This window comes from Heptranchias perlo, unplaced genomic scaffold, assembly GCF_035084215.1.
Source record: "Heptranchias perlo isolate sHepPer1 unplaced genomic scaffold, sHepPer1.hap1 HAP1_SCAFFOLD_44, whole genome shotgun sequence".
NCBI lineage: Eukaryota > Metazoa > Chordata > Chondrichthyes > Hexanchiformes > Hexanchidae > Heptranchias > Heptranchias perlo.
The window spans coordinates 8,903,867-8,929,404 of record NW_027139453.1 but is presented as its reverse complement, the minus strand read 5'-3'; the positions used below and the strand labels follow the sequence as shown (position 1 = coordinate 8,929,404).

The following is a 25,538-nucleotide window of genomic DNA, read 5'->3' as shown; positions in this document are numbered from 1 at the left end:
GCTGGATAGTTAGAGAGATAGATATAGATAGATAAATAAATGGATAGATGGAGAGAGATAGAGAGATCGATCTCTCCCCTCTCTCTATCTATCTCTCCCTGCCTCCCTCTCCCTCCCGCTCCCTCTCTCCCTCACCTCTCTCTCCTTCACTCTCTTCTTTTCTCCCCACTGTCTCCCACCCTCTCTTTCTCCCCCTCTCGCCTATATCTCTCAAGAGGATGTAACATGAGAAAATGTCCATTAATATCCGTGTCTTTTGCAGAGGCTGTGACCGAAAGGATTATTCAAAAGCATAGATACCTTACCGGGTACAGATTGGGATCGGTGATTTTGACATGTTTTGTACCCAAAGAACATCCCAGAACCTACTGGTATCGACAGGCCCCAAATCTGGCCTTGGAGCTCCTCATCTCCGCATATCGGACGGACAGCTCCGAGATATCCAAAGGGTTCGAAGGGCGAGTGTCTGCAGCCAGGGGCAGGGACGATTCCTACCACCTTAACCTGACCCAAATTCAGCCCAGTGACACAGCTGTTTATTACTGCGCTAGCGATAGTACCACAGCGTCAAGAACACGGCGCGACCTGCTTCAAAAAGCTCCGGGCCACCTTTGGGGGCTGGGGGGGGAGTTGAGGAATAAAGGGCGCAAAAACCACAAAACCTCCGCCATCAGAAAAGAGTGATCAGTGAAAGAGGCTGAGAAAAGTTCGATCTATCTATCTCTCTCTATCTCTTTCTCTCTCTCTTTCTCTCTCTGTCTGTCTATCTCTCTCTCTCTCTCTCTCTCTATCTATCTGTCAGTCTGTCTTTCTATCTATATTATTGTTTATCTATCTGCCTTTCTGTTTGTCCGTCTGTCCATCTATCTATCTTTCTATCTCTATCTCTTTCTGTCTCTCTATCTCTCTATGTCTACCTATCTATCAATCCACCCCTCTATCTCTCTATCTCTCCCTTTCTATGTATCTATCTATCCATCCATTTATCTATCTATCTATCTATCTATCGATCAATCAATCTACCTGTATATCTGTCTCTCTATCTCTCTCTATCTATCTGTCTATCTCTCTCTCTATCTATCTATCTTTGTTTCTATCTGTCCATATTACACGTGTCTCCCTGTGATACTAGACAGTAATTCCCAAACTCTCGTCATCAGAGTAGATTCATATCCCTCCTGTTATTTGAATTATTGCCAAGAGAAGCGCTGATTACCTGGTTCATGTTAGCCCGCTTAAAAAAACATGTCACCGAAGTTTCATATTGTTCATAGGCGAATCACCTCTCCAGATGCATCTCCAGACACCTGCTTTCTGACAGAGGTTTGAGAATCAGTTGTAAACCGTTAACCCACTTATCTGTTAGATTTTAGCTTCCTTGCTGATGTGTTTTTCAGTGCCTCGAGGATTTCAGCCCAACGAAGAAATTAACCCTTTTCTGTTTGTTTAGCTCTTGGAAACTGAAACCTGCACTGTGACCCAACAATGTTCAGTGTTGTGTAGAATCATAGAATCGTACATCACAGAAGGAGGCAATTCGGCCCGTCGTGCCTGTGCTTGCTTCTTGAAACAGCGATCCCTTTAGTCACACACCAGCCTCATCCCGCCCCTTTTCATCTCACGCTATCAGCATGACCTTCGATTCCATTCGCCCTCATTTACCTCTCTAGCTTCCGGGTGCTTCCTATTTATTCAGATACGAAAGATAAACCGCCTTTAAATGAGTTTCAGGCACCGAGCTAATGTCGAATCAACAAATCATGATTCACAATGTTGAATATCTAACCTTGTTTCTTGCATTGATCCCACGTAAGTCGAAGTAAACGTATGAAGGGGTCTTTGTGAAGTATTGTATTATGATGTCAGCTGTGGCTCATTTAGTCGCGCACTTGTCTCGAAGTTCGGATGTGGTGGGGTCGAATCTAATTCCAGAGATTTTGAGCCCAAAATCGTGGTTAATTGTACTGAAGGAGTACTGTACCGTTGGAGGTTCAGTACTGAGGAAGCGTAGCACTGCCAGAGTTGCTGTCGTTTGCATAAGATGTTAAACCGAGGCCCCGTCTGCCCTCGAGGATGGACGTAAAATATCCCATGGTCATTGTTGTAAGAAAAGCAGTGGAGTTCTTCAAGGTGTCCTGAGCCAACATTTATGCCTCAAACTCACACCTAAAAAACCCCCAGATGATCAGGTCATTTATTTCATTGCGGTTTGTGGGAGCTTGTTGTGCGCAAATTGGCTGCTGCGTTTCGTACATTACAACAGCGGCTTCACTTCTAATTGGTTCGAAAGCGCTTTGGGACATCCTGAGATCGTGAAAGTCGCTGTTTCAATGCAAGGCTTTATTTCTTTCTTGTAGTCTGCAGTCCCTGCCCTATTCAATTATTGACAGGAACAAGTTTATAATCGATGTTCTTTTTGACAGGAACACACGCCTCGTACGTGGACCAGTCGCCTTCTGTCCTTTCGATTGGAGCAGGAGAGTCGACCACACTCACATGTACCCTGACCAATACTGGCTATCCCCAAATGTTCTGGTACAGACAAAAACCCAACCAGGCATTAGAAGCTCTCTTCTTTTCTGCTGGAGAAGGTGCTGTTTCGAATTACACGTCAGAGTCGTTTAAAGGCGATCGAACCAGTGGCACGCGGTTTACTTTGGAAGTGAGCAAATCCTCTCCGTCTCACACCGCTGTCTATCTCTGCGCCTGCAGTATCGCACAGCGTTTGAGAAAGTGGCTCCGCAGCTACAAAAAACACACTGGATGAATGGCAGCTGGCAGCACCAGCTGGAAATTCACCGCTTCTTTTCTGCCAGCAGGTGGCAGCAATCGACGGAACGTAATTGCTCAGATGGAAATTGCACGCGATGGAAGTCGGGTTTCGGACCTTCCGCCAGTGCAGCACTCCCTCAGAACTGCCTCTTCGACAGTGCAGCAGGCTCTCAGTGTCTATCACGGTGTAGCACTCCCTAATTACTGCCCTTCCTACAGAGCAGAGCTCCCTCAGTAAGGGCATTCCAATGGTGCAGCACTCCGTCAGTACTGCCGCTCCAACAGTGCAGCACTCCCTCAGCACTGACCCGCCAACAGTGCAGCGCTTCTTCAGTACTGACATTCCAAAAAGTGTAGCGCTCCCTCAGTGCTGACATTCCGACAGTGCAGCGTTCCCTCATTACTGCCCCTCCGACAGTGCGGCTCTCCTTCAATACTGACATTCCGACAGTGCAGTGCTCCAGTACTTCCCGTCCAACAGTGCACCACTAACTCAATACTGTCCTTTCAACAGTGCAGTAGTCCCTCAGTACTGCCCTTCCAACAGTGCAGTACTCCCTCAGTACTGCGCTTCCAACAGTGCAGTACTCCCTCAGTACTGCCCTTCCAAACCGTAAATACTGACCCTCCGAGAGTGGAGCACTCTTTCAGTACTGCCCTCCATCAGTACAGTCCTTACAGCACCCCCTTATTAGTCGCTCCGGTAGTGCCGGCCTGGTTTCTGTGCTAAATTCTCGTGTGCGGGGCTTGAACCCACAACCTGATGACTCAGAGGCGGTAGTTCTCGCCACGGCTGAGAAATGACGCCACAAACTAACGCTTCATATATATTACGACTCAGCAGCGGAGAAAGGACCGGACTGGATGTTCCCACACAGGCTCCATCACCCTGTGCTTATCCATGGAACTAAACTTGCTTGTCCAAGTGTCATATTTATTCTGGTCGATTGCATTCATTTATGGTAATTCAAAACCGAGCTAAAAGTCGGAAAGAAAGGTATGTTTCACAATATGTTTTTTGCTTAGGATGGATTAATCCTCGAATACACAGATCTGTATTGAGTAGAACACCAAGGAATTCTGCAAAACCTTTATACATCTACGATTAGGTCTCAGCTGAAGCGTTGTGGTCAATTCTGGGCATCAGACTATAGGAAAGATATCAAGGCCTGAGAGAGGGTACAGTGGAGATTTACCCGAATGTTACCAGGACTGGGGGACTTCAGTTACGTGGAGAGACTGGGGACGTTGGAGTTATTCTCCTTCGAGCAGAGCAGGTGAAGGGGAGATTTAATAGAGGTGTTCAAAATGATGAGGGGTTTTGACAGAGTAGATAGGGAGAAACTGTTTCCAGTGGCAGAAGGGTCGGTAACCAAAGGACACAGATTTAAAATAATTGGCAAAAGAACCAGAGGGGAGATGAGAATAATATTTTTACGCAATGAGTTGTGATGATCTGGAATGCACTGCCTGAAAGGGCGGTGAGAGCAGATTCAACAGTAATTTTCAAAATGGAATCGGATAAATACTTCACGGGAAAATGTACAGGGCTATGGGGAAAGAGCTGGGGAGTGGGACAGATTGGGTAACTCTTTCAAAGAGCCGGCACAAGCATAATGGGCCCAATGGCCTCTTTCTTCGCTCTACGATTCTATGAAAACAAACCTGACTGTTTCCTCCATTTGCAAAGTGTGTGCACTTCGCTCGTTGAACAAACACCGACTATTGTTTCTGTTCATTCCGGAAAATCAGTGGTAATGTACTGTATCCTGAAGAACACTAACGATCCCACCATATTCTGGTGCCGACCAGCAGCAAACCGGGAACCCGCCCTTCTTTTCCAATCGGTCGGTGCGGGCCACGTTTCTAATTACACGACCGAACCATTTGTCGCTCAGAGTCCCAGCGATGCCCAGTTTACTCTGGAACTCGCTGTAACCTCCCCGTGGGACACTACCGTCTACTTCTGCGGGTGCAGTGATGCACGGCGTGTGGAAACACCCCAACTCTGAGACGAAAAGCAACAGAACAGGATGCAGTGAACCGTCTCCCCCGCCAGAGGACACCGCATTCAGCAAAAAAATAATGTCCCGACTGCTCATTCAGTGCACGGAGTTCACGAGCATTACCATTTGATCCAGTAGATTTTAACTTCATGTAATCATTGTGGGGATCACAGAATGATACAGCACAAGAGGAGGCCATTCGGCCCATCTTGTCTGTGCTGGCTGTTTGGAAGCGCAATCAAATTAGACCCACTTCCCTGATTTTTCCCCACAGCCCTGCAAAGTTTTCCTCCTCAACTATTTATCCAATTCCCTTTTGAAAGTTACGACTGAATCTGTTTCCACCGCCCTTTCAGGCAGCGCATTCCAGATCAAAACTCGCTGCGTTAAAAAATATTCTTCTCATTCCCCGCCCCCACTCTGGCTCTTTTGCCAATTATCTTAAATCTGTGTCCTTTGGTTACCGACCCTTATAGAATCATAGAAGTTACAACATGGAAACAGGCCCTTCGGCCCAACATGTCCATGTCGCCCAGTTTATACCACTAAGCTAGTCCCAATTGCCTGCACTTGGCCCATATCCCTCGATACCCATCTTACCCATGTAACTGTCCAAATGCTTTTTAAAAGACAAAATTGTACCCGCCTCTACTACTGCCTCTGGCAGCTCGTTCCAGACACTCACCACCCTTTGAGTGAAAAAATTGCCCCTCTGGACCTTTTTTTATCTCTCCCCTCTCACCTTAAATCTATGCCCCCTCGTTATAGACTCCCCTACCTTTGGGAAAAGATTTTGACTATCTACCTTATCTATGCCCCTCATTATTTTATAGACTTCTATAAGCTCACCCCTTAACCTCCTACTCTCCAGGGAAAAAGTCCCAGTCTGTCTAACCTCTCCCTGTAAGTCAAACCATCAAGTCCCGGTAGCATCCTAGTAAATCTTTTCTGCACTCTTTCTAGTTTAATAATATCCTTTCTATAATAGGGTGACCAGAACTGTACACAGTACTCCAAGTGTGGCCTCACCAATGCCCTGTACAACTTCAACAAGACATCCCAACTCCTGCATTCAATGTTCTGACCAATGAAACCAAGCATGCTGAATGCCTTCTTCACCACCCTATCCACCTGTGACTCCACTTTCAAGGAGCTATGAATCTGTACTCCCAGATCTCTTTGTTCTATAACTCTCCCCAACGCCCTACCATTAACGGAGTAGGTCCTGGACGGATTCGATCTACCAAAATGCATCACCTCACATTTATCTAAATTAAACTCCATCTGCCATTCATCGGCCCACTGGCCCAATTTATCAAGATCCCGTTGCAATCCTAGATAACCTTCTTCACTGTCCACAATGCCACCAATCTTGGTGTCATCTGCAAACTTACTAACCATGCCTCCTAAATTCTCATCCAAATCATTAATATAAATAACAAATAACAGCGGACCCAGCACCGATCCCTGAGGCACACCGCTGGACACAGGCATCCAGTTTGATAAACAACCCTCTACAACCACCCTCTGTCTTCTGTCGTCAAGCCAATTTTGTATCCAATTGGCTACCTCACCTTGGATCCCATGAGATTTAACCTTATGTAACAACCTACCTTGCGGTACCTTGTCAAATGCTTTGCTGAAGTCCATGTAGACCACGTCTACTGCACAGCCCTCATCTATCTTCTTGGTTACCCCTTCAAAAAACTCAATCAAATTCGTGAGACATGATTTTCCTCTCACAAAACCATGCTGACTGTTCCTAATTAGTCCCTGCCTCTCCAAATGCCTGTAGATCCTGTCCCTCAGAATACCCTCTAACAACTTACCCACTACAGATGTCAGGCTCACTGGTCTGTAGTTCCCAGGCTTTTCCCTGCCGCCCTTCTTAAACAAAGGCACAACATTTGCTACCCTCCAATCTTCAGGCACCTCACCTGTAGCGGTGGATGATTCAAATATCTCTGCTAGGGGACCCGCAATTTCCTCCCTAACCTCCCATAACGTCCTGGGATACATTTAATCAGGTCCCGGAGATTTATCTACCTTGATGCGCGTTAAGACTTCCAGCACCTCCCTCTCTGTAATATGTACACTCCTCAAGACATCACTATTTATTTCCCCAAGTTCCCGAACATCCATGCCTTTCTCAACCGTAAATACCGATGTGAAATATTCATTCAGGATCTCACCCATCTCTTGTGGTTCCGCACATAGATGACCTTGTTGATCCTTAAGAGGCCCTACTCTCTCCCTAGTTACCCTTTTGCCCTTTATGTATTTGTAGAAGCTCTTTCGATTCACCTTTGCCTGATCTGCCAAAGCAATCTCATATCCCCTTTTTGCCCTCCTGATTTCTCTCTTAACTCTACTCCGGCAATCTCTATACTCTTCAAGGGATCCACTTGATCCCAGCTGCCTATGCATGTCATATGCCTCCTTCTTCTTTTTGACTAGTGCCTCAATCTCCCGAGTCATCCAAGGTTCCCTACTTCTACCAGCCTTGCCCTTCACTTTATAAGGAATGTGCTTACCCTGAACCCTGGTTAACACACTTTTGAAAGCCTCCCACTTACCAGACGTCCCTTTGCCTGCCAACAGACTCTCCCAATCAACTTCTGAAAGTTCCTGTCTAATACCATCAAAATTGGCCTTTCCCCAATTTAGAATTTTAACTTTTGGGCCAGACCTATCCTTCTCCATAGCTATCTTGAAACTAATGGAATTATGATCACTGGTCCCAAAGTGATCCCTCACTAACACTTCTGTCACCTGCCCTTCCTTATTTCCCAAGAGGAGGTCAAGTTTTGCCCCCTCTCTAGTCGGGCCATCCACATACTGAATGAGAAATTCCTCCTGAATACACTCAAAAAATTTCTCTCCATCCAAGCCCCTAATGCTATGGCTGTCCCAGTCAATGTTGGGAAAGTTAAAGTCCCCTACTATTACCACCCTATTTTTCTTGCAGCTGTCTGTAATCTCCTTACATATTTGCTCCTCAATTTCCCGTTGACTATTTGGGGGTCTGTAGTACAATCCGATCAAAGTGATCTCTCCCTTCTTATTTTTCAGTTCTACCCATATAGACTCAGTGGGCGAACCCTCGGATATATCCCCTCTCACTACTGCCGTGATGTTCTCCCTAATCAAGAACGCAACTCCCCCTCCTCTCTTACCTCCTGCTCTATCTTTCCTATAGCATCTGTACCCTGGAACATTGAGCTGCCAGTCCTGCCCCTCCCTTATCCATGTTTCAGTAATAGCTATAACATCCCAGTCCCATGTACCCATCCATGCCCTGAGTTCATCTGCCTTCTGCCACTGGAAACAGTTTCTCCTTATTTGCTCTATCGAAACCCCTCATGATTTTGAACACCTCTATCAAATCTCCCCACAACCTTGGATTCATTAAGTGTCAGCTGCACAAGTGAGATTCAGCCTTTTTAAAATACTCTCGTCTCTGATGAGGATCAGTTTGCAATGCTCGAGGGACAGCACCTCATCTGTCGTTCAGACACTTTACAACATACCAGACTCAACATTGATTTCAATAATTTCAGATCAGAACCACTGCACCCATTTTTTCGGTCAGCTCGTGCTGGTAATGTTTCTGCTGCTGCCATTTCCAGCAACTCCTGACCAATCTTTGTCTCTTAACCTGTCCCATTACCACCCTTCTTGACTTGCACCGTCATCCCTTTTGCAATTTAATCACTCGTGCCCTCTACCCTATCACAGACCTTCCCTTTTGTTCTTTCCTCGCCTCCCCTACCTCCCCCCTTTCCCTGGCTCTGTACTTGCTCAAAAACATTAACTCTGCCAACATCTTCCAGTCCAACGCAAGGTCTTCGACCTGAAACGTTAACTCTGTTTCTTTCCCCAGATGCTGCCTGACTTGCTGAGCTGTCCCAGCATGTTCTGGTTTTATTATTGTTATGCTGGAGCTGGGAGAACGTTTCCTTCAATGGAAATTCAAGTAACGAAAACAATGAGGGACTTGCCGATTTTGCTGTCGGTGGTTTGCGAAATTACAGCTGACCAATAGAAAGAAATTTTATGGTAGTGGGAATGTTTTTACTTAAAGTTACGCAGCGAGTTGTGATGATCAGGAATTCACTGCCTCAAAGCGCAGTGGAAACAGATTTAATAGTGATGTTCAAAAGGGAATTTGATATATACTTTAAAAGGAAATAAAATAGGGCTGCGGGGAAAGAGTAGGGTGAGTGGAACTAATTGGATAGATCTTTCAAAGAGCTGGCAGAGGCACGATGGTCCGAATGGCCTCCTTCTGTGGTGTACAAGTCTATGGTTTAACCTTCTCGTCTCTAAGGAGAAAATTCCCAGCTTCTCCAATCTCTCCACATAACTGAAGTCCCTCATCCCTGTTACCATTCTGGTAAATCTACTGCATACCCTCTCCAAGGCCTTAGAATCATAGAATCATAGAAAGGCCACAGCACGGAAGGAAGCCATTCGGCCTATTGAGTGCGTGCCAGCTCTCTGCAAGTGCAATCCAGCTCGTCCCATTCTCCCCTGCCCTATTTCTGCAGCCCTGCAGTTTGTTTTTCCTTTCAAGCAATTATGCAGTCCCCTTTTGAAGGCCATGATTGAATCAGCCGCCACCACCTCCTCGGGAAGTGTATTCCAGATCCTAAACACTCGGTACGTAAAAAAGTTTTTCCTTTTGATTCTTTTGACAATCAACTTAAACCTATGCCCTTTGATTCTTGACCCTTCCGCCAATGAGAAAAATATCTCTCCATCTGCTATGTTCAGACCCTTCATGATTTTGAACACCTCTATCAAATCTCCTCTCAACCTTCTCTGCTCCAAGGAGAACAACCTCAGCTTCTCCAATCTAGCACGTAACAAAAGTTCCTCATTCCTGGAATCATTCTAGTAAATCTCTTCTCCACCCTCTCTAAGTCCTTCACATCCTTCTTAAAGTGTGGTGCCCAGAAATGGACACAATACTCCAGGTGAAGCTTAACCCATTGATTTGAGGCTCATTCCCCTCAGCGGACACAACGTTCCTCAAAAAACCTCCAACATTTCCATTGGAACCGAGCCTTGATCGATATTATAAGAAACGTAATATACATTTTTTAAAAACACTGTGTTTTCTCTCTTTCTCTCACTCTCATTCTCTCTCTGTCTTTGTCGTTTTCTCTCTCTCCGTTTCTGTCTCTCGCTCTCTCTCTTGTTCTCTTTGCCTCTCGCTTTCCCTTCTCTCAATCTCTCTCCGTCTCTCTCTTTGTTACTCTCCCTCTCTCCGCCTCTCTCTCATTCTCTCGCTTTCTCCCTCTCTTTGTTACTCTCCCGCTCTCCTATTCTCTCTTTCTGTCTCTCTCTTTGTTACTCTCCCTCTCTCCGCCTTTCTCTCATTCTCTCTCTCTCTATTTCTCACCGTTCCCGTCTCTCTCTCTCCCTCTCTTGCCCCTACCTCTCATTCTTTCTCTCATTCTCTCCGCGGAGAGATTGCCTTATATTATCATGCAGAGGTTGATAAGAGAACGGCTGCAAGGGCTGGATTTCTGATGATTGTATCCATCTATTAAACGGATTTGAGAGCAACGCTGGGTAGGTCTGTGACTGGAAAGCTCTGTTCCCATTAATGGTTCCACTCGTGCGGTGTGGTCGGGGCGAACATGGTAACGAATAGTGGATGGGAGTGCGCAATTTTGCGATCGGCGCTCCCGAGGGGAGAAGCGGTTTTGTTATTTACAAATACTTCCCACAGCGGCAATCGCGGCGTTATGACCCTCTTTATAGAGCGCCAGCTCAACTCAAGTTCAAATAGTTTGGGATTGTTTTGTGAAAGAGGCTGAGCTCTTAGTCGCTGTTTATTGGCTTTCCATATTTCTGCTCTCCATTTCCTGTATGTCCGAGAGAGCGAACGTTTCAATCCACATTTTGTTCAATTGAAATCGTGTACTGTTTGTAATGATGATTTATTGCTTTATTTACTACTCTTGGTGAAGCAAATTGGAATAAGCTGATGTTGTTTGAGAAGAGAACTAGTCACGATTGATCAGTGGTGCAATAACTGATCTGATGAGTAGACCCACCCCAAACATTATTTAATTCACGTCTTTACCAGCCGGACCAAGCTTCTTTGTCTTTGTCCTTTTCATTTACGCGCATTTATAATTTAATCTGTTCAATAAACCTGACCTTTTATTGGACTTAACCTGTAGAGTAAACATAAGTGTGAAGGTAGCTTTGCGTTCCGTGCCTACTATTTGGGCTTCCTTTCTTTCTCTCTCTCTTCTGTTCCTGCCTCTGCTCCTCTGGGCCTCCCTGCCGACCCTCTTGCCCACTCCTGCTCATTCTGCCCTTCTTTTTTGTTTATAATCTCTTAGGTGTTCGGCCCCAACGCCTCATCGTCCAGTCCCCGGTGACCACCGTCCTGGTCCCAGGGGAGGGAGTTACGTTCTACTGACGCATCAGGGAGGGCAACATAAGCGACTATTGGTTTTACTGGTACAAGCAGATCGGATATATTTTTTGCATCTGAGTACAGAAAAAGGACTGCGTTTAAACTGGAGTCTGGAAACAACAAATTCATGTTGCCCCTGACAAACTCTCGCAGCCAAGACAGCGGCACCTATTACTGTTCGGCGCGCAAGGATGCACACAGCGTTGTTAAAATCTGAGGATGTCCAGACAAAATCTCACAGTCGAATTAAGTCCCGTTCACCCATCACCCTCTGTGTGCGCTGACCTACATTGGCTTCCGGTCCTGGAACGGCTCCATTTTAAAATTCTCATCACTGTTTTCAAATCCAAGCACCTCCCTATCCCTGTTACGTCTTCCTGCCCTACAACTCCCCGAGATCTCTGCGTTCCCTCAATTCTGGCCTCTTCTCTATCCTGTCACTCCTTTCGCCCCACCATTGGCGGCCGTGCCTTTCAGCACTCCTTGGCTTAGATTCTGGAATTCCCTCTCTAAATCTCTCCGCTTCTCTACCTCTCTCACCATCTTTAAGATGCTCCTTAAAAGGTGCCCCACCTGTCCTAATATCTCCTTACATGATTCGCTGTCAAATTTTGTTTGATAACGCCCCTGTGAAGCGCCATTTTACAATATTAAAGGTGTGATATAAATGCAAGTTGTTGTTATCCATTGAAAGCGATCCGAACTAAATTTGGAATGGACATTCACAGCCAATACATAGAGGAGAATTCGCCCGATCACTCCATCAGGAATCGAACGCAGGGCTCTCGAATACACTAACGTCTAATATACTTCAGCTACGCACTTCCAGGTCTTTCCTTTATCTATCTGACTTTTTCGATGCAAAGAACATATTTTAAATAACTAGCTCTCAGTGTCAGCCGAGCCACAGTTGGTAACACTATCACCTCTGACTCGGAAGGTTGTGGGTTCAAGTCCAACTCCAGAGGCTGGAGTATAACATCTAGATTGACACTCCAGCCCAGTGCTGAGGGAGTGCCGCACTGTCGGAAGTGCCGTCTTTTGAATGAGACGTTAAACCAAAACCCCGTCCCTGCTCTCTCGGGTTAATGTAAAAGATCCCACGGCCACTATTGTCTCACTTCGGAGAAGCAGAGGTTAATAAAGGACAGCCAGCACGGATTAGCGAAAGGCAAATCGTGTCTGACTAACCTGATTGTGTTCTTTGATGAAGGGTCAGAGACGGTTGATTAAGGTAGCTCAGCAGCTTTTGTATATATGGACTTTCAAAAAGCATTTGATGAAGTCACAAATTTAATCGACTGATTCGGAAAATAGAAGCACATGGGATTGTAGGGGCTGTTGTAACTTCGGTGGGAAATTGGCTAAGGGATAGGAGGCAGAGAGTAGTTGTGAACGGATGTTTTTCTGACTGGAGAAAAGTATGCAGTGTGGTCCCCCAGGGGTCGGTAACGTGACCATTGCTTTTCTTGTTATATATAATTGATCTGGACTTGGGTATAGGGAGTAAAATTTCGAAGTTTGCTGATAATATAAAACTTGGCAACGTAGTAAATAGTGAGGAGAATAGTAACAAACTTCAGGAGAACATAAACAGACTAGTGAAATGGGCTGACATATTGCAGATGCAATTTAATGCGTTTAAGTGTGAAGTGATGCACTTTGAGAGGAACAACATTGAGAAGCAATATAATCTAAAGTCGTTTTTTGAGGGGGATGCAAGAGCAGAGGGGGTTTAATATTCACAAATCTTTGATGGTGGGGGAACAAGTTGAAAAGGTGGTGAAGAAAGTGTATGGGAAACTTGGTTTGTAAATAGCGGCATTGAATATATAAACAAGGAAGTCATGATAAACCTTTCCAAATGACTGGTTAGGCCTGAGCTGGAGTATTGCGTACAATTCTGGGCACCGCACTTTCGGAAGGATATCAAGGCCTTGGAGAAAGCACAGAGGAGGTTTACCAGGATGATATCAGGGATGAGTGACTTCAATTATGTGGAGAATTTGGAGAATCTGGGAATGTTCTCCTGAGAGCAGGGACAGTTATAGGGAGACCTAATAGAAGTTTTCAATATTATGAGGGGTTTTGATGGAGCAAGTAGGGAGAGCCGGTTTCCTCTGGAAGGTGGGGCGGTAATAGGAGGTCTTAGATTTAAAATAATTGGCCAAAGAACTAGAGGGGAAATGAGGAGAAATGTTTTCACACAGAGTGTTGTTATGATATAGAGCGCACTCCCTGAAAGTGGGTGGGGGGTGTAAGCAGATTCCATCGGGGCTTTCAAAAGGCGATTGGACATGTACTTAAAGAGGACTCATTTGCATGGTTATGGAGAAAAAGCTAGCGTGTGGTAATAAATTGGACAGCTCTTTCAAAGAGCCAGCACTGGTACAAAGGGCTGAATGGCCTCCTTCTGTAAGAGGATAAGATTCTATGAATCTAAGAGCAGGGGAGATCCCCACAGTGTCCTGGCCAACATTTATCCCTCAACTAACCTCACTACAGAACAGATTATCTGGTCATTGTTGTATTGCTGCTTGTGGGAGCTTGCTGTGGGCAAATTGATTGCCGCGTTACCTACATTACAACAGTGACCACGCTTCAAAAAATATACTTTGTTGGCTGTAAAGCGCTTTGCCTCCTGAAAGCCCTGTATAAATGTCTTTCTTTCTCACTGACTCATGTTTAATTCGTAGTAATAACACCTCAGCCTAGCCTTCATGTGTTAGGATTACGTGTCGGCAGAAAAAAAAGCGAGGGGAAAACCCGCAATGTCCTGGAAATTCGGCAGTGGTTCTCCCGATATCCCACTGTAGCTCGAGTGGGAGGGTCTGCACTATGTTAACTCAACGGAGTAGTCTTATCCAAATGATATAATTCCCCACGCCTGAGTTAGATCAATTTGTTGGTTTAATTAATAGCCACACATTGAAAAAGAAACTATATACGTTTGTATCCATCGGGGTGTGTGAAATTCTAATAAATCTCAGCACTGAATAGCAAAGAATTGCTGAAAACAGTACAGGTTTTTATGCCTGAAAGACACATCCGAGGTAATGACACGTTACTTTCTTTAAACCTATCACTTTCGAAATTATTATTATGCGGTCCTTAATTGTCATATGCTACTGCACCACTAGTTGGCAACGTTGCAACACTTATACTCCATTCTCAGTGGAATTGGAAGGCATTCCATGTTTTATCAAGAGAAGTTGAGACAATTCTGCATAGTTATAAACATAAGAAATAGGAGCAGGAGTAGGTGATACGGCCCCGCGAGCCTGCTCCGACATTCAATCAGATCATGGCTGATCATCAACCACAACTCCATTTTCCCACCCGATCCCCATATTCCCTTGATTCCCCTGGAGTCCAAAAGTCTATTTAACTTAACCTTGAATATTCTCAACAATTCAGCATCCACAGCTCTCTGGGTTAGAGAGTTCCAAAGATTCACAACCATCTGATTGAAGAAATTTCTCCTCATCTCAGTCTTGAATGGCCGACCCCTTATCCTGAGACTATGACCCATAGTTCCAGACTCTCCAGCCAGGAGAATTAACCTCTCAGCACCTACCCTGTCAAGCCCCCTCAGAATGTTATATGTTTCAATGAGATGACCTCTCATTTTTTCTAAACTCCAGAGAGTATAGGCCCATTCTACTCAATCTCTCCTAACAGGACAACCTTCTCATCCCAGGAATTAATCTCGTGGACCTTTGTTGCATCGCCACTAAGGCAACTATATCCTTCGTTAAATAAGGAGACCAAAATTGTACGCAGTACTCCATGTGAGGTCTCACCAAAACTCTGTATAACTGTAGTAAGATTTCCTTACTCTTGCACTCGAACCCCTTTGCAATAAAGGCTAACATTCCATTTGCTTTACTAATTGCTTGCTGCACCTGCATGCTAACTCTCTGTGTTTCTTGTACCAGGACACCCAGAACTCCCTGGACACCAACATTTAATATTTTCTCACCATTTCAAACATTTTCTGTTATTCTATTGTTCCTACCAAAGTGAATAGCCTCACATTTCCCTACATTATACTCCATCTGCCACCTTCCTGGGCATTCGCTTAACCTGTCTTTATCTCTCTTTGAGTCCTCCTGACAGCTTACTTTCCCACCTGACACATCACACCTGAATAGCATGATAACAACTGAAGCAAAGAGATATTGTCTCCAAAATAGGCTATAATTCTTTACACAAACCAGCTTCTTAAATTGCCTTTAACTGACATCTCCTTCCTTGCTTAGCTTTCACCTGTGCAATGCTAACAACCTAATCTAAACCATATGTTAAGCTTCGATCCCACGGGAACATTCTTATAATACAAAGATATTAATACCGACTTCTGTATTGTGAAGTTATTTTTCCTAATACTCCCCTTCACAGCCCTCTCCCGTTCAAGCTCTGGTAGGAAACTTGGAGAACGCTGGTGGAATATCAAATCCAATTTAGTTTTTGCTCAGAGCTGACTAAATGAGGAAGGAATGATGGAAAATAAATAAAGAAGGAAAGAAAGAAAGGAAGAACTAAAGAAAGAGATAGATGTCATAACCTAGGCAATTTTGCTAGAATTAACGAACATAAGTTTTACAGAACTGTGGGGAAAGAGCGTGGGAAGCGGGACTAATTGGAGAGCTCTTTCAAAGAGCCGGAACAGGCACGATGGGCCGAATGGCCTCATTCTGTGCTGTAAGGTACTACGATTCTATTGTCTTAAACCCGTGTTCAGGATTTCGCAAACACAAGGGCATCACAGGAAATGCTTCTCATTTGTTCAATCTGTTGACTTTTGTGATCCAACCACATGATTGGCTCGTCGGTTTTCCAGCGTAATTCGTCACATCCGCTGGCATTTCCCTTGAGTGAGAGCAATTTTGCTGTTGTCGATAAATAACGCTCCCTGTCTCCTCGCGAGAAAGGCCGTGTGTTTCTCAAGTCGAATGGCCTCAATCTTTGTCACCTTATCGCTCAGACAATGGATTTTGTGGAAGTGTTTTGTCATCAGGTGATCTCAGGACGGCTTGAAGCGCGTCACAACCATTGACGTACTTTTTGAAGTGCAGTCACTCTTGTAATGTAGGGAATATGGCAGCCAATTTGAGCACAGCAAGATCCCACAAACATCAATGACATAATAACCAGATAACTTCCTTTTTATTGATGTTCGTTGAGAGGTAACGATTGGCTCAAAGCACAGCGAGAACTCCCCTTCTAGTGGCTGTCGGATCGTTCACGTCCACCTGAGAGGGCCTCGGTTTAAAGTCTCATCCAAAAGTCGGCACCTCCAACAGTGCAGCACTCTCTGAGTACTGACCAGGAGCATCGCCCTGGATTTTGTGCTCGAGTCCCTGTCGGGAGCATTGAACCCACAACCATGTAACTCAGAAGGCGAAAGTGCTAGCATCTCAGCCAAGGCTGACACCTTAAAACCGAACCCGTGTTAATCTATGACGGGAAATTAGTTTGCAAGACAGTTGGAATCGAACAAAATGTTACTATTTCAATCATTTATTTTAATTAGTTCTGGAGCTTAGCTTCTCCCAGCTGCCATGAAAACAATATCCGGTTTCGGCCAGGTATTGTTCCTTACAGGCCAGCGGATCACCCAGATTTTATCTTGGGCCTGCACTGAGTTGTCCGCCCTCGCTCTTAAGGTTGGTTTCAGTTTACCGTGGGCTGCAGAGTTCAAATTATGTACAACTCCGGCTGCTGAAGGCAATATTTCCCGATGGAAAGTCCATGTATTTATTTGAGTGTGCGAGTGTGTGTCAGTGTGTGTCAGAGTGAATGTGTGTGTGAGTTTGTGTGTGAGTTTGTGAGTGTATTGTGTGTCTGTGTGTGTGAGTGTGTGTGTGAGTGAATGTGTGTGTGAGTGTGTGTGAGAGTGAATGTGTGTGTGAGTGTGTTTGTGAGTGTATTGTGTGTCCGTGTGTGTGAGTGTGTGTGAGAATGTGTGTGTGATTGTGTGTGTGAGTTTGTGAGTGTATTGTGTGTCTCAGTGTGTGCATGTGTGAGTGTATTGTGTGAGCATGTGTGCGTGAGAGTGTGTATGTGTGTACGTATGTGTCTGTATGTATATTTTTGGATGTGTTTGACGTGCTTCTGTGTGTGTGTCACTGAGTGCGTGTGTGTGGTTGTGTCGGAGTTTGAGAGCGTTTCTGTGTGTATGTATGTGTTGGTGTGCATGTGTGTATGTTTACATGTGTGAGTGTGTATCTGTGCGTCAGTGTTTGTGCGCTTGTGAGTGTGTGTGTGTTTCAGGACGTGGATGTAACCGGACTCTGCTCGCCTGCATCGCTCCATCACCATAGAAGAAACGTTAGCGACTGGGCTCAGACACAAAGTGTAGAAGCGAAAGTTATCGGGAAGGAGAGCAACCTTGTCTCATGCTTCACTTGAACAGTTCGGTCCTCTCTTGGCTTTTGTCATTGTTATTTTGTTTAATATCTAATCTAAGGTTTCGGGCTGCACCCACTGTGGTCCAGTCATCCACCGAGGCAGCTATTCGACATTAAGAACCACTCACTGTCGGCTGCAGTTTGAAGAGAGCGAGCATGAGCAACCACAGCGTGTCCTGGAACAGGCAAGGGAGAGAGGCAATAGGGTGAATGTGCAATGAGTAAGGCAGCTTTGGGCCCGAACTGATTCGCAGCGCAACTTGAAGCATCAAAAAAACCCTTTACCCTGCACCTGAATGGCTCCGAGCTGACAGATTCTACGAGCTATTACTGTTGGGCGATTATCGCAAAGTGACCCAAACCAGCCGCAGTATAATACAAAACACGCCCATCTTCCCGCCGTGAACTTATTACCACCCGTGACCAGGTATCATGTGAACAACTCACTAAACAAACCAACGAATTTATATTTCTAAAGCGCTTTCGACGTCCCAAGGCGCTTTTCAGACAAAGACGTACTTTTTAGGTGAAGTATTGTCACTGTTGCAACGTAGGAATCGCAGCAACAAATTTGCGCACAGCAAGATCCAACAAACAAGAATTTGATAATGACCAGATCATCTGATCATTTTAGTGATGTTGGTTTACGGATAAATTTTGGCCCCTGGACACCGGGTGGGGGGCGGGGGGGAACACCGCTGCTCTTCCTCGAGACTATCTTCTTGGAATCTTTTGCACCCACCTGAGAGGGCAAAAGGGGCCGTCGGTTTAACGTCTCATCCGAAAGAGTCATCTCCCAGAAAGCAGAACTCCCTCAGTACTGAGCCTCTGACAGTGCAGCACTAACCCAGTAGTGACCTTCCGACAGTGCAGTAATCCCTCAGTACTGACGCTCCGACAGTGCACCGCTCCCTCAGTCATGACCCTCGGACAGTGCAGCGCTCCCTCAGCTCTGCCCCTTCGCCGATGCAGCGCTCCCTGAGTACTGCCACTCTGATAGCGCAGCGCTCTCCCAGGGCTGTCCATCCGACATTGCAGCACTCCCTCAGCACTGACCCTCTGACAGTGCAGCACTCCCTCAGTTTTGCACTGGAGCGTCAGGCAGAATCCGGGGCTCAAATCTTTGGATTGGGAATGCCAGAACCCAGCTCCCAGAAAATTCTGACTCAAAGGTGAGAGTGATACCAACTGACCCACGGCAGACATTTCTAGCCCAATTATAAATAACATTCTGCAATGCAGTCTCTGAGTATTTCGAGACATGACTTGTTGAAAGTAGGAGGAACATGTGACTTTGGACCTGTGCTTCCCAAAGCTCTCGTTAAAGGCGCTTTAGAAATGCAAGGTGGCATTGTGGTTGTTACAGACTAATTCTGATCTACGCCCATTTTGTCCTCAGCCCGAAATTTATGTTTTAAACTATCCGCAGAAAACACCAGCACCAACGCACGATTGAAAGGCAAGACGCAACGCGAACGTCGACGTGCCTTCCGTGGAAAAGATGTCACTTCCGGGGCATGGCTTGGGTGCGGACCTGGACTGCAATTCTGATCCAATCGGAGGCACTCGGTGTGAGAACACGATCTTTGCAGCAACGGATTCGGGAATTTTCCATCCAAAATGCAAATATATTTTATATTAGCTATTTGTCCACTTCTCATGCCGTGTGAGTATCCTGCATTGAAATCAGACTTTTTTGGAGTTACAGAGATAGGGAGGGACGAGGCCACGGAGGGATTTGAAAATAAGGCTGAGAATTTTAAAAGCGAGGCTTTGGTGGACCGGGATCCAGTGGAAATCAGCGAGCACAGGGGGTGTTAGGTGAACGGGACATGGAGCGAGTTAAGATAATACATGTTACATGTTGATCGGATGTTGTTGGGACTTATTTCACTTGCAATTGAGTTGTTCTTCTGGCGGAGCCACGACATTTCGCTACAAATGTTAGACACAGATGTAAGATAATTTGCAAAAGGAGCAGAGGTGAGATGAGGAGAATGCCTTTTTTACGCAGCGAGTTGCAATGATCCGGAATGCACTGTCCGAAAGGGTGATGCAACCAGATTGAATCGGAAATTTCAAAATGGAATTGGATAAATGCTTCAAGGGTAAAAATATACAGGACTATGTGGAAAGAGCAGCGGAGTGGGACTAATTGGATAGCTATTTCAAAGAGCCGCCACAGGCATGATGGGCCGAATAGCCTCCTCCTGTGCAGTACCTAATATGATACTGTGATAAACAGATTAAATTGTAACTTTCAAATGGGAATTCGATATATACTTGACAGGGAGAACTTTGCAGGGCCATGGGGAAAGAGCAGATATGCGTGGGACTAATTAGATATCTCGTGCAGAGAGCCAGCACAGCACAGTGGGCCGGATGGCCTCCTTCCGTACCGTCTGATTCCATAAATTTTCTTCCTTTGTTTCATTAGATCCAACGCAAGGATTGCTGCCTCTTCAAAGGCCACTAACACTGGTGATTCCCGAAGGCAAACTCGCAGCAATAAACTGCTATGAACGGGACGCTACACCTCAATCCATCCTCTGGTATCGCCTATCGGCTGGACAAGGTCTCACCTTGATCGGCTATATACAAGTCGGAGGAACGATTCATTACGAAGAGAAGGATCAAACCCATTTTGAAATTACTGGAAACGGTGATAGAAACTCTAGTCTAAAGGTGCCCAGGGCCGCACCTGCAGACACGGCGGTGTATTACTGTGCGACTGCAGATACACAGCGATGCAGACTCGTTCAACGGCCAGTCAAAAACCCACCGCGTTGCAACGTGAGGAAAGAACGGCCTTGCATTTATAAAGGGCCTTTCATGACCCCATGTCGTCCCATAGTGCCTCACAGCCAGTGAAATACATTGTTTAAGGAAGTGTGGTAACTGTTGTAAGATAGGACAACGCGGTAAGCAGTTTACACACAGCAAATCCCCAAAATAACAATGTGATAATGACGTTAGGTTGACCTTCTAGAGATCTCTATGATCATGAAAGGGTTTTATAGGTTACACGTAGAGAAGATGTTTCCATTCGTGGGGGTGTATAAATCATGGGGCCATGAATATAAAATAGTCACAATAAATGCAATAGGGAATTCAGGAGGAGCCTTTTAACTGAGAAAGTGGTTCGAATGTGGACCCCGCTGCCGCAAGGAATAGTTGAGGTGAATAGAAAAGTTTATTTTCAAGGGAAATTGGATAAGTACAAGAGGGTGAAGGGAATAGAGGGATTTGCTGATAGGGTGAGATGAAGTTGGGTGGACGGAGGCTCGTGTGAAACATAAACACCGGCAAAGACCAGGTGGGCCGAATGGCCTGTTTCTGTGCTGTAAATTTTATGAAATGCTATGTGATTAGGTAAGCTCGAGTATGGAAGATTAAGGGCTGAACTAATTGAGGTGATTAAGACGATTAAAGCAGTTGATAAGGTAAATAAAGGGAAACTATTTCCGCTGGTTGGGAGAGTCTAGAAAAAAAGGAGCAAAACCTTAAAATTAGAGCTAGGCCGTTCAGCGGTGATGTCAGGAAGAACTTCTTCACACTAAGTTTAGAGGAAATCTGGAACTGATTGATAGATCTTTCTTAGCAAAGCTTATTAAAGGTTACATAACCAAGATAGTGAATAGAGTTAAGATACGGAGCGGCCATGCTCTGATTGAATGGCGGAGCAGGCTCGAGGGGTCGGCTGGCCTACTCCTGCTCCTATTTCTTAAGTTCTTATGTTCTTATCTCCACTTTCCCGCCCGATCCCCATATCCCTTGATTCCCCGAGAGTCGAAAAATCTATCGACCTCAGCCTTGAATATAATCAACGACTGAGCATCCAGAGCCCTCTGGGGTAGAGAATTACAAAGATTCACAACTCGCTGATTGAAGAAATTCCTCCTAATCTCAGTCTAAATGGCCGACCCCTTATCCTGAGACTATGCGCCCGACTTCTAGACTCTCCAGCCAGGGGAAACATCCACTCAGCATCTACACTGTCAACCCCACTCAGAATCTGATATGTTTCAATGAGTTTAGCTCTCATTCTTCGAAACACCAGACAGAAAAAGCCCATTCTACTCAAAATTTAATAGAAACATAGAAACATGGAAAATAGGAGGAAGAGTAGGCCATTCGGACCCTGGGGCCTGCCCCGCCATTCAAAGTGATCCTGGCTGATCGTCTAACTCAGTACTCCGTTCCCACTTTTACCCCATATCCTTTGATCCCTTCCACTGCCTTCTGTGGTAGAGAATTCCACAGGTTCACCCACCTCTGAGTGAATAAATGTCTTCTCATCTCGGTTCTAAATGGCATACCCCATATCCTGAGACTGTGACCCCTGGTCCTGGACTCACCAGCCATCGGGAACAACCTTCCTGCATCTAATCTGTCTAATCCTGTTGGAATTTTATATGTTTCGATGAGATCACCTCTCATTCTTCTAAACACTGGTGAATATAGGCCTAATCGACCCAATCACTTCTCATACGTCAGTCCTGCCATCCCAGGAATCAGTCTGGTAAACCATCATTGCACTCTCTCCATGGCATGCCATCATTCCTCAGATAAGGAGACCAAAACTGCACACAATACACCAGATGTGGTCTCACCAAGGCCCTGTATAACTGCAGTAAGACATCCCTGCTCCTGTACTCAAATCATCTTGCATTGAAGGCTAACATACCATTCGCCTTCTTAACTGCTTGCTGCCGCTGAATGCTCGCTTTCAGCGATTGGTGCACAAGGACACCCAGATCTCGCTGCACCTCCCCTTTTCCCAACCTATCAACATTCAGATAATATTCTGCCTTTTTGTTTTTACAACCAAAGTGGATAATCTCACATTTATCCACGTTTTACTGCATCTGCCATGTTCTTACCCACTCACCCAACTTGTCCAAATCACATTGGAGCCTCTTTGCATCCTTCACACAGCTCACATTCCACGCCAGCTTTGTTTCGTCTGCAAACTTGGAAATGCTACATTTAGTTCCCTCATCCAAATCATTGATATATATTATGAATAGCTGGGGCCCAAGCACTGATCCCTGCGGTACCCGACTAGTAACTGCCTGCCACCCGGAAAAAGACCCGTTTATTCCTACTCTCTGTTTCCTGTCTGTCAACCAATTCTCAACCCATGCCAGTATATTGCCCCCAATCCCACGTGCTTTAATTTTGCACACGAACCTCTTGTGTGGGACCTTATCAAAAGCCTTTTGAAAATCCAAATACACCATATCCACGGGTTCTCCCCTATCTATTCTACTAGTTACATCATCAAAAAACTCCAGTCGATTTGTTAAGCATGATTTCCCTTTTATAAACCCATGCTGACTTTGTCCAATCCCGTTAATCCCCGCCAAGTGTTCTGTTATCACATCTTTTGTAATAGACTCCAGCAATTTCCCCAATACTGATGTTAGGCTAACTGGTCTGTAATTCCCTGTTTTTTCTCTCTTTCCTTTTTTAAATAGTGGGATTACGTTTGCCACCGTCCAATCTGTAGGAACTGTTCCAGAATCTATCGAATTTTAGAAGATGATCACCAATGCATCCACTATTTCCACGGCCTCTTCATTTAGTACTCTGGGATGTAGATTATCAGGCCTTGGGGATTTTACAACCTTTAGCCCCATTACTTTCCCTAGCACTATTTATTTTACTAATACTAGTTTCCTTCAGTTCCTCCCTCTCACCAGACCCTTGGTTCCCTAAGATTTCTGGCAGGTTATTTGTGTCCTCCTTTGTGAACACAGAACCAAAGTATGTGTTTAATTGTTCTGCAATTTCTTTGTTCCCATTATTACTTCCCCCATTTCTGACTGCAAGGGACCTACATTTGTCTTCACTATTTTTTTCTCTTCACATATTTATAGAAGCTTTTATCGTCAGTTATTATGTTCCCTGCTAGTTTACTCTCATACTCTATTTTCTTCTCTTAATCAATCTCTTTGTCCTCCTTTGCTGAATTCTGAACTGCTCCCAATCCTCAGGCATGCCGCTTTTTCTGGCAATTTTACATGCCTCCTCTTTGGATCTAATGCTATCTCTAATTTCATTTGTAAGCCACGGTTGAGCCTCCTTTCCTGTTTTATTTTTGCACCAGCAGGAATGAATAATTGTTGTAATTCCTGCACACGTTCTTTAAATATTAGCCATTGCCTATCCACCGTCATCCCTTTTAGTAAAGTTCATCAATCAATCATAGCCAACTCGCACTTCATACTTTCGTAATTTCCTATATTTAGATCCAGGAACATAATTTCGGATTCAACTACTTCACTCTCCATCTTAATGAGGAAATCTATCTCCTCATAAGACAACCCTCTCATCCCAGGGATCAATCTAGTGAACCTTCGTTGCACCGCCTATATGGCAAATATATCATTCCTTAGATAAGGAGACCAAATCTGTACACAGTACTTCAGGTGAGGTCTCACCAAAGCCCTGTACAATTGCAGCAAGAATTCCTTACTCTTGTACTCAAACCACCCTGCAATAAAGGCCAACATGCCATTTACTTTTCTAATTGCTTGCTGTGCCTGCATGTACCGTGAATTGGCATGACGTAACGAGACTTTTTGTGACGTATGTCGAGACATGATATGGTTTGCAGGAAAGCAACGGAGCCTTGTTTTCTACGCTGATCGTTACTGAATGTGATAGAAGTCCTACAAATATGCAAACAAACGTTGCCTCTGTTCTCATTTAAATCTGATATTGTTGGGAATAAGAAGGAAGGTTATAACTTCAGAAAAAGGTAACCAAAAGGCAGCTGGGACCGAGCCTCTTTTTTGAGTTGCAGAAATCAATGAGCCTCCGTGTCAGAGGGTCGTGGGTTCGAATGAAACTCCTGAGACTCGAGCCCAACAATCCCAGGTCGACACTCCTCGTGCCAATACTGAGGGAGTGCTTCACTGTCGGACGGTCAGTACTGAGCGAGTGCTGCAATGTCGGAGAGTCAGTACTGAGGGAGGGCTGCACGGTCGGAGGGTCAGTACTGAGCGAGGGCTGCACTGTCGGATGTTCAATACTGAGGGAGTACTGCACTGTCGGAGGGTCAGTAACGAGGCAGTGCTGCACTGTGGGAGGGGCAGTACTGAGGGAGTACCGCAATGTTTGGCGGGGTGAAGGCAGTGCATAAGAACATAAGAGCATAGGAACTATTGGCAGAAGTAGGCCATACGGCCCCTCGAGCCTACTCCGCCAATCAATTTTATCATGGCTGATCTTCGACCTCAACTCCACTTTCCCGCCCGATCCCCATGTCCCTTGATTCCCCTTGAGACGAAAATCTATCTATCTCAGTCTTAAATATACTCAACGACTCAGAATCCACAGCCCTTTGGGGTAGGGAATTCCAAAGATTCACAAACCTCTGAGTGAAGAACTTCCTTCTCATCTCAGTTCTAAATTTGCAACCCCTATCCTGAGACTATGACCCCTGGTTCTAGACTCTCCAGCCAGGGGAAGCAGCCTCTCAACATCCACCTTGTCAAGCTTCCTCGGAATCTTATATGTTTCAATTAGGTCACATCTCATTCTTCGAAACCCGAGACAGTATAGGACCATTCTACTCAATCTCTCCTCATAGGATAACCTCTCATCCCAGGGATCAATCTAGTGAACCTTCGTTGCACCGTCTGTAAGACAGATTTATCCTTCCTTAAGTAAGGAGACCAAAACTGTGCACATTGTGGTCTCACCAAAGCCCTGTACAATTTCAGCAAGACTTCCTGACTGTCCCCTTGCAATAAAGTCTATTATACCATTTGCCTTCCCAATTGCATTCTGGACCTGCATTCTATGCTTCGTGTACAGGGACACCCAAATCTCTCTGAAGACCAATATTGAACAGTTTCGAACCATTTAAAAATATTCTGTTTTTCTATTCTTCCTACC

General features: G+C 45.2%; 1 long non-coding RNA gene across 2 annotated transcripts; it reads left to right on the top strand.

The window, feature by feature from the left end:
- Positions 1-17,657: 17,657 nt before the first annotated feature.
- LOC137312851 (uncharacterized) lies at positions 17,658-20,367 on the top strand. Of its 2 annotated transcripts, none has more exons than XR_010960847.1 (3): positions 17,658-17,851; positions 19,060-19,296; positions 20,068-20,367. It is a non-coding gene; the product is annotated as an uncharacterized lncRNA (long non-coding RNA). The 2 variants fall into 2 exon arrangements; XR_010960846.1 differs by having other exon boundaries at positions 17,658-18,057.
- The last annotated feature ends 5,171 nt before the right edge of the window (positions 20,368-25,538 follow it).